The sequence below is a fragment of the Cetorhinus maximus genome, chromosome 1 (assembly GCF_964194155.1).
Source record: "Cetorhinus maximus chromosome 1, sCetMax3.hap1.1, whole genome shotgun sequence".
Classification (NCBI taxonomy): Eukaryota; Metazoa; Chordata; class Chondrichthyes; order Lamniformes; family Cetorhinidae; genus Cetorhinus; species Cetorhinus maximus.
Window position 1 is genome coordinate 203848735 of NC_135879.1, and position 17415 is coordinate 203866149.

Genomic DNA, 17415 nt, shown 5'->3' on the forward strand with positions numbered 1-17415 from the left:
ACTGTGTGGCCAGGAGTGATCTGATGGATCAGTTCCTTCCCGGCCCCCAATAACTTGACTTTTGAGCAGCCTAAGGACAGCATTCCTCCCCAGTTCTGCAATTTTGAGGCACCTAGTCTCTGCTCTGTTCTTCACCGCAACAAAAAGTAAATGCTTTTTTTTTTAACCTCTAGACACCCCAAAGCACAGAGGGGCACCTCAAACAACATGAAAATAAATGATCATCTATCTTGGGTAGTTGGTTGAGGGATAAATGTTGGCCAGGACCCTGGGAGAAACTCCTTTCTCTCTCTTGGAATAGTCTCATAGGATCTTAGCTGTTCACTCAAAAGGGCAGACAAAGCCTCACATTTGCATCTTATTGGAAAGATATCATCACTGATACTTGAGTACTCCCTCGGTACTGCAGTGGATTGCCAGCCTTGATTATGTGCTCATGTCTTTGGAATGAGACTTGAAAGTGTTTCAGATGGCAGGAAGTTAAATTTAGAGGACTTTTTTTCAATTATCACAGAATTTCACAGTGCAGAAGAGGCCCTTCGGCCCATCGAATCTGCACCGACATGTGACAAACACCTGACCTACCTACCTAATCCCATTTACCAGCACTTGACCCATAGACTTGAATGTTATGACGTGCCAAGTGCTCATCCAGGTACATTTTAAAGGATGTGAGGCAACCCGCCTCCACCACCCTCCCAGGCAGCGCATCCCAGACCATCACCACCCTCTGGGTAAAAAAAGTTTTTCCTCACATCCCCCCTAAACCTCCTGCCCCTCACCTTGAACTTTTGTCCCCTCGTGACTGACCCTTCAACTAAGGGGAACAGCTGCTCCCTATCTACCCTGTCCATGCCCCTCATAATCTTGTACTCCTCGATCAGGTCGCCCCTCAGTCTTCTCTGCTTCAACGAAAACAACCCAAGTCTATCCAACCTCTCTTCATAACTTAAATGTTTCATCCCAGGTAACATTCTGGTGAATAATCTCTGCACCCCCTCCAGTGCAATCACATCCTTCCTATAATGTGGCGACCAGAACTGCACACAGCACTCCAGCTATGGCCTCACCAAGGTTCTATACAACTCCAACATGACCTCCCTACTTTTGTAATCTACTCCTCGATTGATAAAGGCAAGTGTCCCATATGCATTTTTCACCACCCCTCTAACATGACCCTCCGCCTTCAGAGATCTATGGACACACACGCCAATGTCCCTTTGTTCCTCAGAACTTCCTAGTGCCATGCCATTCATTGAATACTTCCTTGTCAAATTACTCCTTCCAAAGTGTATCACCTCACACTTTTCAGGGTTAATTCCATCTGCCACTTATCTGCCCATTTGACCATCCCGTCTATATCTTCATGTAGCCCAAGACACTCAAACTCACTGTTAACCACCCAACCAATCTTTGCGTCATCCGCAAACTTACTAATCCTACCCCCCACATAGTCATCTATGTCATTTATATAAATGACGAATAATAGGGGACCCAGCACCGATCCCTGTGGTACACCACTGGACACTGGCTTCCAGTCACTAAAGCATCCTTCTGTCATCACCCTCTGCCCCCTACAACTAAGCCAATTTTGAATCCTCCTTATCAAAATACCCTGTGTCCCATGTGCATTTGCCTTCTTTATAAGTCTCCCATGTGGGACCTTGTCAAAGGCTTTGCTGAAATCCATATAAACTACATCAACTGCACTACCCTCATCTACACACCTGGTCACCTCCTCAAAAAATTCAATCAAATTTGTTAGGCATGACCTCCCTCTGACAAAGCCATGCTGACTATCCCTGATCAAGCCTTGCCTCTCCATGTGGAGATAGATTCCCTCCATCAGAATTTTCTCCAATAGTTTCCCTACCACTGACATGAGACTCACTGGCCTGTAAGTTCCCTGGCTTCTCTCTACAACTCCTCTTAAATTGCGGAACCACATTAGCTGTTGTCCAGTCCTCTGGCACCTCCACTATGGCCAGAGAGGAATTAAAATTTTGGGTCAAAGCCTCTGCGATCTCCTCCCTTGCCTCCCTCAGCAGTCTGGGACACAAATCATCTGGACCTGGAGATTTGTCCACTTTTAAGCCTGCCAACACCTCCAGTACCTTGTCACTCCCTATATAAATTTGCTCAAGAACCTCGCAGTCTCTCTCCCCGATCAATACCTTCATCCTCATTCTCTTAACATTGAGTAACTTGACAATAGATCTGTGGTAATTCTACTGTTGACAGTACTGTTCCATATAATTTTTAATTCATTCGTGGGATGTGGGCATCACTAGCTAGGCCAGCATTTATTGCCCATCCCTAATTGCTCTGGAGAAGGTACTGGTGTGGAGGTGGTGGCATCGTGGTATTGTCACTGGACTGGTAATCCAGAGACCCAGGGTCATGTTCTGGGGTCCCAGATTCAGTTTAAAAAAAAAAAAATCTGGAATTAAAAGTCTAATGATGACCATGAAAGCATTGCCGATTGTCATAAAAACCCACCTGGTTCACTAATGCCCTTTAGGAAAGAAAATCTGTTACCCTTACCTGGTCTGGCCTATATGTGACTCCAGACCCACAAGCAATGTGTTTGACTGCATGCCCTCTGAAATGGCTCAGCAAGCCACTCAGTTCTGAAGAGTAATTAGGGATGGCCCAACTAGTGATGCCCACATCCCATGAATGAATTAAAAAAAAAACTGCTGCAGTTCATGTGCTTCTAGGGAGGGCGTTCCAGGATTTTGACTGAAAATGGCTGATCTTCTGGAGGTCTGACTGTGTGACAGATTCATGGGGCTTGCATGTTTGTGATTTTTCCCTGCAGTTAAGAGGTTAGAACGGGATTCTCTCCCTTTTAGCAATTGGGATTATGTTCTTGGGCTTCATTGAGTAGGAAGCAATGTAAATGGGAAGTTATGATAACTATACGCAGAAATTATTAGTCTTTGAATATTTTACACAAGAATCTGAAGGAGCGGAACTAGTTCTGCTTTTGGCTATTTTTCTTATGCCTCCTGTGAACCATGGGACATCTTGCACTGATATGGTACATGTAACTTGTCAAGTTATGCTATTGTTTTGCGCAGCGTTGGGGCTAAGGAGGAAGAGGGAAATTACCCAGGATGCTTAATTATGATGATGACATTTGTTCTAGTGGATTTGTGTGTGGCTCTTGGGTGGGAGGTTCAATTTCAAGTGTGGAATTCCCACATTCGATTAACTTGTCAACATTCATTGTCTTATCTTTTCACTGCAGAATTTATCAAAGAAGTACTTATCTTAACTGGCTATAAAGTGCTTTGGGATATCATGTGGGTTTGAAAGGCACTATATAAATTCAAGTTTGTCTTTTTCCCTTAAAGTCCATTTTAATAAGATACCAGAGGACTTCAGATGTTGAAAAAGAGGTCCAAACATAAGTCAATTTCCAAGGGAAGAGAGAATTGAAGTGGCAGAATGTTTTTTGTTCTCATCAATTTATTTTCCTGATGTTTGTTTTCTATTTTAAATATTATATAAATTGTGCAATATAATATAGCATATTGACTCTGCTGTGTTCCTGACTAAGCTTTTAAAGGGTACTAATTTGTTAAATGAAGATGTGATACCAAAGAATGCATGAGCAGAGTATAACTCCAAAAAAAAAGCTGAAGAAATCAGATCTGTGCACCTAGCCTGAAGATATCAAAAATGCTGTTGACTAAATACTTTTTTTTCCATTATGCTTCAAAGTGCTGGGTTGCTCTATGAAGTATCTAGAAACTCAAATTTCATAGGCTATGATCTAATGCTCAGATACTTTGTGCTTCATTTCAACTGGTGATTAAACCTTTTATTCCTCTGTTCCTTGTTCCCAATTGTCTTACAACACAATTTTTTGACATTGCAATAATAGGGCAGCCAAACTATTTTGAAAAAGGGGTTTTCCATTTTCAAATGCAAAATGTTATTATTTCTACTTCAAGTTATATTTGAAACGTAACAGATGTCCTGTTGTTGTGTCCATGCTCCACCCAAATGTATTTAATTCCCTAAGCACATTTGCACAGAATCCAGTCCTACTACATTTACACTGGTATCTGGAGCTGTATTTCATAAACGAGGCCTGACCAGCTGCAACCTATTGTCTGCTAGGACAAAGGATCCCATAACCGTCCTTTCAAGTCTTAATGGTTCGAACATTTAACAATCTCGGGGACACGGACAAATTGACACAAACCCTATGTCAAAGCCAGGACAGAGGTGGGAGTCATGTGACATGACCCCCTAGCTGGTGAAACCAGTTGCATTGCCTTGCTGTACTGTAAAGTTCAGTCTGCCATTTTATCATCTACAAGCAGCAGCACAGAAAAGAGGTCCTACCCAGGTTTAAATACGTCTCCCCATCTACAGTGTTTCTACAAGAACCTCTGTACCATCACCTACAAGACTGATTGATTGATTCATCTCTGCGTGTTCATCTCATCATGGAAGTCAACTCTACTGGAAAAGTGAATTATACAGCAGCAGTTTTCAACCTGCTGACCCCTTTGAAGGAATACCTCATTGGACTTTAATCCTGGACTCTGGACTCATGTGAAATAATAATTCTCTTATCTGTGGTCTTTGCCCTGTAAACCTTGCCTTTATCTATCCTTCTTTACTGTATGAATGCACAGGGAGCTATGGAACAACCCCCCGCCCCCCCAACATTGTGTGTGGAAATTAACTACTGCTTTGAGTTCATTCTATCATGAGTTTGCTGTGGGGCTATTAATAGAGATTGGATCACGCCAAAACTGAGGGGTTGGGAAATATGCCATTGCTTATAAAGGGGGAAATCAAAATCAAAACACCTTTCTTTTTATGGATGGGTAGTGAGAGGAGAATTCAGGGCTGTTTAAATTATTCCCTCCCCCTGTCTGTAACAAAGAACTATTTCATGGTTCTTTTCATAGAACTTGGCATAAAGTTATTAATAGAGCATGTAATAAAATGGAAAAAATAAAGTAGATAAATATTTGAATATGGAAACATTTTAATAGAGTATAGGTGGTGAATATCCTGCAGACTCCCTTTTCTTTGTTTAGCTTGTTGGGTAATACTTCTGGTCAAACCTGCTGGAAATGGTTCTCTCTCTCTCTCTCTCTCTCTCTCTGAATGACAACAGGCACATAACCCAGCCCTTTAATTATTTTGTACACCTTTAGTGGGTTGTTTTTAAATTCATGCAGCTCTGGATAAACTCATCTCTTTAAGCTGATATACTGATTTTAAACCTCTTAGTGCTATAAACAATTACAGCTTAAAACAATCGAATTGGGCGCTGAAATTAATTGGTGAACTTCCATCAGCATTTGTTGATTATTTACCACAAGATTGGTTGAACCTTGAAAGGGTTTGCCTCTTAGATTGAAATCTTGAAATGTACTCTTATTGTAAATTACTATTTTAAATGCACCATTACATTTTTTATATTCATTCTTCTCATGGGAAGTGGGCATCACTGACAAAGCCAGAATTTGTTACCCATTCCTAATTGCCCTTGAACTGAATGACTTGCTGCTAGGCCATTTCAGAAGGCATTTACGAATCAATAACCTTATTGAGGATCTGAGTTGAATTTAGGGCAGATCAGGTAAGGATGGCAGATTTCCTTCCCCAAAGGGACATTAGTGACCCAGATGGGGTTTTAAAACAATTGATGATATGGTCACCATTACAGAGACTAGCTTTCAATTACAGATATTATTAACTGAATTTCCACCAGCTGCCAAGGTGGGATTTGAACCGTGTCCCAAAGCATTAGCCTGGGTCTCTGAATTGCTAGTTCAGTGACATTACCCCTATACTACCATCTCCCAACATTGTGTGTACTTTTCTCGTCTCCATTTTTTAGGCTATCCCATTGATTCCATAAGATCATAAGACGTAGGAGCAGAAGTATGCCATTCGGCCCATCGAGCCTGCTCCGCCCACCATTCAATGAGCTCATGGCTGATCTGCTAATCCACTCCACTCTCCTGTCTTTTCCCCCATAACCCTTGATTCCCTTACTGATTAAAAATCTATCTATCTCAGCCTTGAATATACTTAACAACCCAGCTTCTACAGCCCTCTGCGGTAAAGGATTCCACAGATTAACTACCCTCTGAGAGATGGAATTGCTCCTCATCTCTGTCTTAACTGGGTGACCCCTTAGTCTGAGATTATGCCCTCTGGTCCTAGACTCTCCCACAAGGGGAAACAACCTCTCAGCATCTACCTGTCAAGCCCCTGAAGAATCTTGAATGTTTCAATAAGGTCACCTCTCATTCTTCTAAACTCCAATGAGTACAGGCCCAACCTACTCAAACTCTCCTCATAAGAAAATTCCTACATACCTGGGATCGATCTAGTGAACCTTCTCTGGCTCCTCCAAAGAATTCTAATAAATTTGTCAGGCATGATTTCCCCTTCATGAAGCCATGCCGACTCTGCTTGATTATATTATGTATTTCTAAATGCTCTGCTATTACATCCTTTGTAATAGACTCTTAACATTTTCCCAATGATGGATGTAAAGCTAACTGGCCTATAGTTACTTGTTCTTTTTGCCTCCCTCCCTTTTTGAATAAGGGTGTTATATTGGCAGCTTTCCAATCTTCTGGGAATGCTCTGGAATCTAAGGATTGTTGGAAGATTACTACCCATGCATCCACTATCTCTGTAGCTAGTGAGTAGGTGCAAAATGTGTCATTGTAGTTCTGATCAGAAAGCTCCTAATTTGCTGGGTTAACTGATCTTGGTTGCGGCGGCAATTGGGAGCATGTGTGCTGAGTGTCCCCGATCGAAATGGAGTTTGGGGAGGGGAAATGGTGATGAAATCGGTGAGGTTTCCAGCTCTTGACTCCACTTCCACCAGAAGAGTACTTTGCAAGACATTGTGTGGCTGCAGATGAGCAAGAACAAGAATTTACAGATGCCCAGTTATTCCTGCTCTGCGAGGCTTCTGGCCAGAGTGTTCCTGATGTTTGCAGAAGGTTCAGTGCAGGCCACTGAAATGAAAATCCTGTGCTTGATGTTATGAGCAGATGAGTGGGCAGAACCAAAGAATGACTCTGATAAGAAGCAGGCATTGTTGACCTGTTGAGTGTACATGGTGCTCTGTATCATTCGAAACTGTTATATAAATGAAGCATACATTTTGTTCATTTAACTGGAATGGAGCAGAATGACTGCTGCAAAAATTAGTTCAGTTGCATTAAAAGGAGGGGTTGAAGGTAGATGAAGGTGTCACCTTTCACTCAGGCTAAAATTAGGCAAAGGGAGGGGCAGTGACATGTGTTACGACTGCAGCCGATGTTATTCGCTGAGCAAGCCAACTGAAATTTGTCTTACTGATCATAACCTTTTTTTGTATTCAGAAAATGAAGCGAAACTTAGTGATCCCAAAAACATAGAATTCCAGTAACACTTTTAGGATTTAAAAAATTAAAAGATTTATTAACTAAGGAAAAGAGAACTTAAGTACACAAGGTTTAAATTTATACAGTTATAACAGTCTTACAAAACATTTCCCCCCCCACCAAAACCCACTTTGTTTTATTCATTCACGGGATGTGGGCTTCGTTGGCTGGACCAGCCTTTATTGCCCATCCCAAGGGCAACTAGTAATGGGTAATAAATGCTGGCCTAGCCAGCGAATCCCACATCCAATGAATGAATAAAAAAATAACATTTCATGAGCTTTCCTTGTTTACTTATGAAACTTGTGAAAGTCCCTTGTCACTTCTAAACTCCACTTAGAAATTTAACAGCTGAAAGGTCAAGTCCTTACATATCTTAAAATATAAATTTCAAACCCAACCTATTTACTTCTAAATCCACTTCACCAGAGCCTCTCATTACAAATGCATGTTTACCATCTTTCCCCCAATTTAATTAATCATGCGTGCGCACACACACACACTTCTTTACAGAATACCACTATGTTCCCAGAAATATTTTAAAAATCCATCTTCACACACGGCTTAAAAGAATGAGGTTTTTTTTAAAAAAATCTTGTTCTCAGCCTCGTTCAAATAGCATAAGTAAGATACCTTGATTACAGTTCCACCTCTCCTATCTTTCTCCCTTCACACGCCCCTGTCTCCCTCTTTGTCATTCCTTTGTTTAGATACAGCATCGCTATTTCCCAGGCCAATCTGCTCTCCTTACTGACAATGCTCTACTTCATTATGATGACTTGTTTTAAATAACACCTCTTTAAGGTGTTTTGAAATATTCAGGAAAATGTTTCATGGATGTGGCCTGAATTACATTAAGAATAAAAGGGGAGGCTGTGACACAGATGGTGGGAGTGTAGCATCACCCAATTGCTGACCTTTAGAAACCGACCAGAAGAGATCTTGTTTGTTGGTGTTATACCACTGCACAACACCAGTGAGAATTCAATCATAAGTTTAGAGGCTGACTTCATAGAATATTATAGCACAGAAGGCAGCCAATAATGGGGCACAAAGTTTTCATTGCAGGGAAATATTTGGTCACTATATTCATATTCATAATAAAAACAGAAAATGCTGGTAAAACTGAGCAAGTCTGGCAGCATCTGTGGAGAGAGAAACCAGAGTTGACGTTTTGAGTCCATATGACCCTTCTTCAGAGGTTCTAAAGGTTCTTTTTAACTCCGAAGTGTCATACAGACTCAATATTAACTGTGCTTCTCTCTCCACAGATGCTGCCAGACCTGCATTTTTTCTGTTTTTATTTCAGAGTTCTAGCATCCGCAATATTTTGCTTTCATATTCATAATGTTGCTCAGGGCTACTTATAGTATACCTCTTTTCACCCCTGTTCCTGGGCATTCATCCATTACTAGCTTGGCTATGGATAGGTAGTCACAGCACATAGGGGAACGCTATCAATAAATATCATCCCAAGTTCCGCAGAACAAATAAAATGGTTCTACTGAAATAGTAGTTCCACAGTTGTTTTTCCTAATAAGAGTTTGCTGCACAGAAATAGGTTATTGGGCCCTACAGCTCTATGCTGGTAAGCCTCTACCCATCCATCTTCAATTCCCTGTTGGCATATCCTTCTATTCCATTCCCCTTTGGAGCTTACCTAGCTTCCCCTTTAAATATATATTTTCTTTTGAGAAAGTATTTTATATCTACCTAATAGAAGCCTTCAGTGCAATGTGTAGACTTGCCCCTTCACTCCTTGGGACAACTTGTTGCAGCATCCTAAAGGAAGAAAGGGGTGTAAGGAAAAAAAACTGAGGTGAATTGACCTAATCAGAAATTCACACTTGCTCTTTGCAGGAAATTTTTAGATTCCCCCTCTCACCATCTGATGGCAGCGATCTTCAACTTGCACTATTAGCTTCATTTTAGTTTTTAAAATTATTAACCCCTTTCAAAAACTGGATTTGCATGGTGGTAATCAAATGCATGTAAAAGTTCAGATAAGACAATTTACCTAAATCTCTGGGTAAAAGAAAGAAAAACAGCAACTGTTACTTGTTGCTCATTGAATCCCACTGGACAGTGCATGTTTCAGGGCCAGCCTTTTCTTCTTTCGTGGGATATGGGCATCGCTGGCAAGTTTGTTTGTTGCCTGTCCCTGATTGCCCTTGAACTAAGTGGATTGCTCGGCCATTTCAGAGGGCAGTTAAGAGTCAACCATAATGCTGTGGGTCTGGAATCACATATCGGCCGAACCAGGTAAGGACAGTAGATTTCCTTCCCTAAAAGGAGTTAGTGAACCAGATGGGTTTTTATGACAGTTGATGATAGTTGTCATGGTCACCATTACTGAGATTAGCTTTATATTCCAGATTTATTAATTTCACCAGCTGCCATGCTGGGATTTGAACCCATGTCCCCAGAGGATTAGCCTGGGTCTCCATTATCAATCCAGTGACATTAACACTGCACCACTGTCTCCCCTCAAGATTGGGCTTTGCTTCAATGAACAACCTGTCTTCTTGCACGCTGCCTTACTGTTGAACAACCCTTTGAATATCCATTTCCATAAGCTGCTCAAGGGCTGATTGTGTCTTTCGAAATGTACACAGCAGAAATCACCCTCTTCGGGAGGGATGGTTTAATGGAGAAAAGATTCAAGGAGCACAGTTTTAAGGTGTACTGCCAAACTCTAAACCACAAAGGGTATTTCTTAACTGTCAGCAACTAATATAGTGGCACTGTTCAGACCAGATTGCATCTGGTTATTAGTGGAGCTGCTCAAAGTTTCTCCTGAAAGGATCCTTATGCCAGCTTATCTAAGACATTAGGAAAGCAAGATCCTTCATTCGTCACATCTTTCACCATGCTGGAATGTGTCTCTATACTTTACAGCCAAAGACTTATTTTTGAAATGCATCTCAGTTGTTATGTAGGCAAATAGTGCAGCCAGTATCTAGTGCAGCAAGATCCCGCAAGGAAAATAAGATTAATGACCATCTTGAGGGAAGGACTGTTGACCAGGAGAGCTCCTTGCTCTTCTATCAAAGAAGTGCCATGAATCTTTAATATCTACCTCAACAGGCAAATAGGATCTTAGCACCCCTGAAAATAACCTTGGTACCACACTACAGGTCAGTCCAGATTTTGTGTTGAAGTTGGAGAGTGAAGCTTGAAAATTTGACTTGAAGGAAGAAATGTCACATCTGAACCAAGCTGCCATTGACACCATAAGTCCCTTGAAGTCATTTAAGGTAAAGCATTTAAGAAGGAGCTCTTGAACTGCTTTTGCAAAGATGGTTCATGCTTCTGTGTCTCTGTCCCCTTGGGGACAGTTATTATGAAACAACTTGAATCAGCTGCAAGAACAGGGAGATTATTCTAATTTACATTTAAGTGTAATTAAATTCTCCCTGAGAGTTTAATTTAACATTCACTTCCAGGCACTGTTTTATAATTACATGAACTTTCGAGCAAGAAAATTGTATTTAGCACATGGAGCCTGTTAAATCCACAGATCATTTGATCATGATGTATTGGAAACTGAGTAAATGAGATGAACTTGCTGATTTGTGAAAACTATTGACCAAGTGTGTTGAAAATGTAATGAGATGTATTTTGATTTTTGTTTTCGCTCTTGTTCCACTTAAATCTTATTTCTGTAACTCTTGCTGTGCTTAACGTGTTAACACGTTTCTGAACACTCTACAACCCAGTGCACTGTGCCATTGCTAAAGCATATTTTTTCCCCTTGGTGACATTTGGACAGCCTCTCACCCTTCCTTCTAAACAATTTCTTCCAAGACCATCCACTCTGTTTAATACCCTTTTTCCCTTTTCCTTCCATTACCGTTTTTCTGCCTGCACTTTCTACATATGCCCAACGCTTCCCAACTAACCAGCCCTCATCACCTGCACTTCGTTACACTTCTACTAAACTATTGAATCCCACTTCTCCCTTCATGTCCTTGTCACAGCAATATTGTGTTAAAATAAAATTCATGCCCATGCTTTCAAGTTGCTCCATTGATCTTGACCCTGCCTTACCTTAGTGATTACCTCCTGACTTACATTACAGTGTGTACTCTACACACCTCTGCCCCTGCTCTGCCATTAATGGATGATCGTTCTACAATACTTCTGGACTCTGAAGGAAAAGAAAGACTTGTGTTTCTGCAGCATCTTTCACAACCTCTAGTTGTCCAAAAGTGCTGAATCAATGAGAGATTTTTAAGTGGAGTTACTGTGTTCTTTTCACCTTGCCACATTTTGTTCTCCTTTCAAAAAACCTCCATAAAACCACCTCCAGCTTTATTTCTTGTTCCAATTCCTTGTGTATCCATCTCTTTTTTTTTCTTTTTCCTCCATGCTCAGTCTCCACGTATCACTTTATTATTTATTTTAGAACTTTGGAATGCCTTCTTCAAGATATAAACGCTGCTACTTGTAAACTCTGCTTATCTGCTGGTCATTAATCCAAGTCTAAACACTTTGTTTTCTTATTTGCTTTCTAAGCTGTTCATGGATGTTTCTGCAGATGGAAAAGGGTTTCCAGTGGTGTTCCACAGGGCTTCGTGTTGGGGTCCTTGCTGTTTGTTGTATATCTTAATGATTTAGACTTAAATGTGAGAGGCATGATTGGGAAATTTGCAGGTGACACAAAAAATTGGCCATGTAGTTGCTAGTGAAGAGAATAGCTGTCAACTCCAGAATGAGATCAATGGTTTGGTTGAGTGGGCTGAGAAGTGACCTAATTGAGGGGCCTAGATAGGGTAGACAGGAATAACTTGTTTCCCCTAGCTGAGGGGTCAGTTACCAGGGGCTATGGATTTAAGGTAATTGGCAGAATGATTATAAGGGACTTGAGGAAAAACCTTTTCATCCAGAGGGTGTTGGGCTTCTGGAATTCACTGCCTAAGCTGGTGGTTGAGGCTGAAACGCTGAACTCATTTAAAAGGTAAAAACAAAAAGCTAAAAGCTACTGCGGATGCTGGAAATCCAAAACAAAAACAGAATTACCTGGAAAAACTCAGCAGGTCTGGCAGCATCGGTGGAGAAGAAAAGAGTTGACGTTTCGAGTCCAACATGACCCTTCAACAGAACTGAAGTATAGTTAGGAGAGAGGTGAAATATAAGCTGGTTTAAGGTGGGGGGCGGGGGGGGAGAGAGAAGTTGAGGGTGGGGTGGTTGTGGGGACAAGCAAGCAGTGATAGGAGCAGATAATCAAAAGATGTAAAAGGTACCTGGATCTGCATCTGAAGTGCTGTAAACTGCAAGGCTACGGACCAGGTGCTGGGAAGTGGGATTAAAATGAGTGGTTAGTTTTTTTTCCCTCTCTTCAGCCAGCACAGGCACAATGGGCTGAATGGCCTCTTTCTGCACCATAACCTTTGTGGCTCTGGTTTTTATGGTTCAGTGTGTGGTATTGGTAATTTACAGCTCTCTAACTGTATAAATTATTCCTTTATACTTCAAGATTTGTAGATGTTTATGCATTGCCCTCAGGCTTTCTGATGTTGCAGTTTAAACTCAAATGAGTCCAATTATTTGTTTTTGTTGCAGGGGTTTAAATGTCAAAAATGGAACTTGTTTTCATGTGCTAATGATACCTGATCACAATAGAATTGAGGGCTGTTCTTAAATTCTAGAACATTATATCTGATGGCATGCTGCAAAGTTAAGTTCTAAGAAAGGAGGAAGTGGATGATGTATTAATTAATAATAATATTGTGATGCTCAAGTCTTGCCAAAACTAGTGCATCTGCAAGGCAAGTGTCATTATTGTGTTTCTCACAATATGATAGCAGGCAGGCATGTCTGACTCACTTGTTCACAAGTGTAGAAATGGTTTGCTGTTACTTAGTTCTTATTTTCAACTTTTTGTTTTCTACTGAAAGTATTGATCCCTTCCTTGATATACATCTACTTCGGTTGATTGTCCTTCAACATCTACACCAAGAAACAAATACAATGACTTGGGCCTGATGAAGGGCGTGCACAGAGGTTCTCTTTGCAGTCTTTACAGGTTCCACAAAGAGCTTATACTTTTTGAAAAAAAGTACCACTTCATTTGTGGTTGATGGTGGCTGATGCAGGAATGTTAGGATATAGAGAACTCTCTGACCTCTTAAAATAATGCAGAAGCTCATACATGTGGCAATGCTGCATTCCCTGTGCATTGCACTCGTATAATCGTGGATTGTGCTTCGGGTTTGAACTTGCAACTTTCTGACTATTCAGGGGCATCCCAAACAAGGTAGAGCCTATTTCCAGGATGACAGTTTTTTTTTCTGGGAAGTAGTGGCTAGGAATAGCCAGCAAGTGTAATGGCCAAACTGTTTTTCCTTTTAATGTATTGACAATTTTACCATCCTAACACCAGTCCACCTGAGAGCTCACTCAGCACAGACTGCAAATGAAAGATGGGGACTTGTTAGTCGATGGCTCAAATAATTTCTGGATAAATTTGCCAAGTCGCATTGGTGTTTGTAATCATTGTCCTGCAAAGAGGTATGATGGTATTAGTCTACTGAAAAGTTGTGCTGCCACAACCATATTATTATGCTGTAGGTAGTGTCCCACTGATTAAAAATCTATTATGAAGAGTGTGATGAAAGTATAACAATTTTCACAATATTGTTCTGGTTTGTTGTGCAGTAGGTTTATGGGGTTAAGTATAGTTTGGTCTGTGTGTGATTTAATTACAGTAGACTGCAAGCTTTAAATCATCAAAAGAAGCTAGGTGCTTGACTTGCTAATGAGTAAACATTGACACTGGCTTAGCATGTAAAGTTTGAAGGGAATTTGCATTTTTAGATAAATGAAGGGAGATTTGGATTTCAATGGGATCTTCATCTGTTTACAACTAGCCAGATAAGCAAGGCTAAATAATGTGTTCATTTTTCCCAAAGGTTGCTGGCAATATGTAATGGCAACATGAAAGTTTTTATTTTGTCAGGAAGATACAGTTTCAAAGACATATGGAGCAATAGAATTTACATATTAAGGCTATGTGTCAGAAGGCCATGTAAAATTTAACAGGAGTGTGTGAAATAGCCTTAATGAAACCTCCAGCATTTGTGACGAACCTGAAGTTGGGGAAAAGCCATTTGAAATTCCACTGTCCAGCGTATTGTGTTTCTTGCTGAGTTTGTTTTAAATCTAAAATCTATTTTTGACCATTGCCTTAAAGGGAGTGTAACTAGGGGTCATGTTAATTAGGAATTTTAGGAGTTATTATAATAACTGTAGTCTTATGTATGTGCTTGACACCTTTTATTTTGTTAATAAATATTTTAATTTAATTTTTAAAATCAGTAAAGGTCTTGGACTTAATACTTCTGAATTCAGTGCACACATCTCGTAATAAATACAAATTACAAAACCATTGTGATGGCGCGACCAAGTTTCTCTCATGGATTTGGTCCGCCTGGCACACATCATTTGCCATGTCAGCATGCTAGAAATGAGATTTATTAAAAATGTTAGTGAGCTGAAGGCACCTATTAGTACAAGTTAACTGAAAAGAGTGAAATTGGACAAAATGAATAGGAAGGAGAGGCTATTGATAAAATGATGAGCTTATTAAGTAGATAAATTAAATATTGGTAATAGTAAAAGCAAATAATGCCTGTTCATCTGGACCCCAGAAATATTCAGCGGGTCACCAAATTACATCGAATTTACAGCTCAGACAGGCCATTTGGCCCAACTGGTCTATGCCAACATTTATGCTTCATACAACCTTACTCCTGATTCAATTAATTTGGCTATCAGCATTATCTTCTGTTCCTTTTTCGATTCATGTACTTTGCCAGCTCCCCTTTTAAATGGTTCTTTGCTCTTAACTTCAGCTTTTCCATGTGGTAGCAAGTTCCACATTCTAACCAGCATCTGGGTAGAACAGAAATTCAAAAAGTAGCAAACTGAGATTGATACTGTTTTCATATCAGAATCAACACCATGTTGCATGCTGCAAATATTGAAAGCAACAGTTCAACAACAACAATGCATTAATACGGCATCTTTTTAACAAAGTAAAAGGTCCTAAGGCGAATCCCAGGATTAAATCTGACAGCATTGCGGCAAGGAAATATTGGGAGAGGTCACGAAAAACTTGGTCAAAGAATATTAAGGATGTTCCAGTACAATGAAAAGGAGGTGATGGGGCACAGATGTTTAATAAGCAAATCCCAGAGCTGAGACAGATGAAGGATGGATTAAGTTCTAACTATCTGCACTTTTTTGTTATGTAGAAGTTGATCTATAATTGGGCAAGTCATAAAAGACAAACCACATTGTTACTTAAAGAATCTTGGGATACAGACTACTTGGTGGTATCATTGGGCCAAAATAAAACTTTGTAGTATTTGTACCCCTGTAATGACCAAAAAAAAACAGCATTAGTATCTGGGCAGAACAAGAAGCATAGAATATTCTGAAAGTAAGTGTGTGGTTGAAGTGAAAATATAAGTAACACTGAGGTATTAATTGTTAATAACAGGAAAAATAATTTGTAGAGAAACTGAAGCCCTTGGACAACAGATATCAATGTGATTTAACCCCAGGTAAAGCAATCAATACAATTGGAATAGGAAAACTACCATATTTGCTACCTGCAGCACAGGGGGATACCAGCTTAAAATTGGATGTAACATTCTGGAATGAGAAACTAGAGGAGGTAATCGAAGTAAATACTAGAAATAGGAAACAAGTTACATATTTAGCGAAATGGGATTTAAGATATGGCAAGGGCATGTAGGTGGATATGAAGAATTCAGGTCTGCTACAGATATCTAATTGGTTCCAGTGATGCCAGCAACACCCTTGAGGGGATTGAATGCTTCCTTAAGGAGGTTGACTCCGGCATCTACTAGTGTGATTATGGGAGCTGGGAGTATATTCATGAAACCATCTTTTTGTTCCTCACCAAGTGACCTGCTTGGGTAAGATGGTAGCGTAATAATGATGTCACTGGACTAGTAATCCAGAGGCCCTGGTTAATGTGCTGGGGACACAGGTTCAAATCCCACCACGGCAGCTAATAAATCTGGATTTGAAAGCTAGTCTCAGTGGTGACCGTGAAATTATTTTTGATTTGTTGTAAAAATCTATCTGGTTCACTCATGCCCTTCAAGGAAGGAAATCTGCTGTCCTTACTGGCCTACATGTGACTCCAGACCCATAGCAATGTGGTTGACTCTCAACTGCCCTCTGTAATGGCCTAGCAAACCATTCGGTTCAAGGGAAATTAGGGATGGGCAACAAATGCTGACTTTGCTCACGACACCCACATGCCATGAAAGAATAAAGAAAATCTCTTGGGTCAACTAGGCTAACGCTAGGTCATAAAAAATTTGGTTTGTATAATTAGCTGCTTTATTCTGCAGTCAGTAAAACACTCAGGCAATTAGATTGATAGAGTTGTTTATAAACTTGATACAATTTGTCTACTTCTGTTACAGAAATGAAGCACATGAGTGCTTGTCTCCCTGACAGGTTATCTAACCTTGCTTACAAGTATATAACCTCCCTAACGCTATCCTATTGCCCAAGACAGCAGTTTGCTCCTTTGGTTGCTTGAGTGGCAATTGAACTCCATTTTTTTTTCAGCGTGGGAATTTGGTGCAGGGGCCAAAGTGAACCTCTGACTCTTCATTGGCATGCTGCGACCCTGACTCCTGTCCAAAGCTGACGGAAATGTTGTCACTGCACATGAGTGAGCATTGAATCACGTGGAGCAGAGGGGGCAGAGTCACTTGCTTTTCATAGCTCACAAGGAACCTTTCAAAAAAAAAATGGACTTATCTGTGCCTCCTATGCCCAAGAACCAGCCTGACCTCAGCTTTTCCTGGTCTTGAGACTCTGGGCCTTAGTTGGTGTCATAGTTAAAGTGACTTGTGTATCCTGATGTAAATTGTGCCCTTTTGTATGTTCTTCTTGGGCAGGTGGACTTCCCCTCCTTGAATTCAGCTGTGAAAGTGGGGTA

At 40.5% G+C, this 17415-nt stretch overlaps 1 protein-coding gene across 5 annotated transcripts in view; it reads left to right on the forward strand.

Annotated features, from left to right (window-relative positions):
- atp8b1 (ATPase phospholipid transporting 8B1) overlaps positions 1-17415 on the forward strand; it is a 183098-nt gene that overhangs the window by 21497 nt on the left and 144186 nt on the right. Inside the window, exon 1 of one of the 5 annotated variants that reach the window (XM_078552040.1) lies at positions 10638-10681. The exons of the other annotated variants lie outside the window; for them this stretch is intronic. The gene's annotated coding sequence lies outside the window, so the exon portion shown is untranslated. Of the gene's footprint in view, positions 1-10637; positions 10682-17415 lie in introns of those variants that run through there. 5 annotated transcript variants of the gene reach the window in all.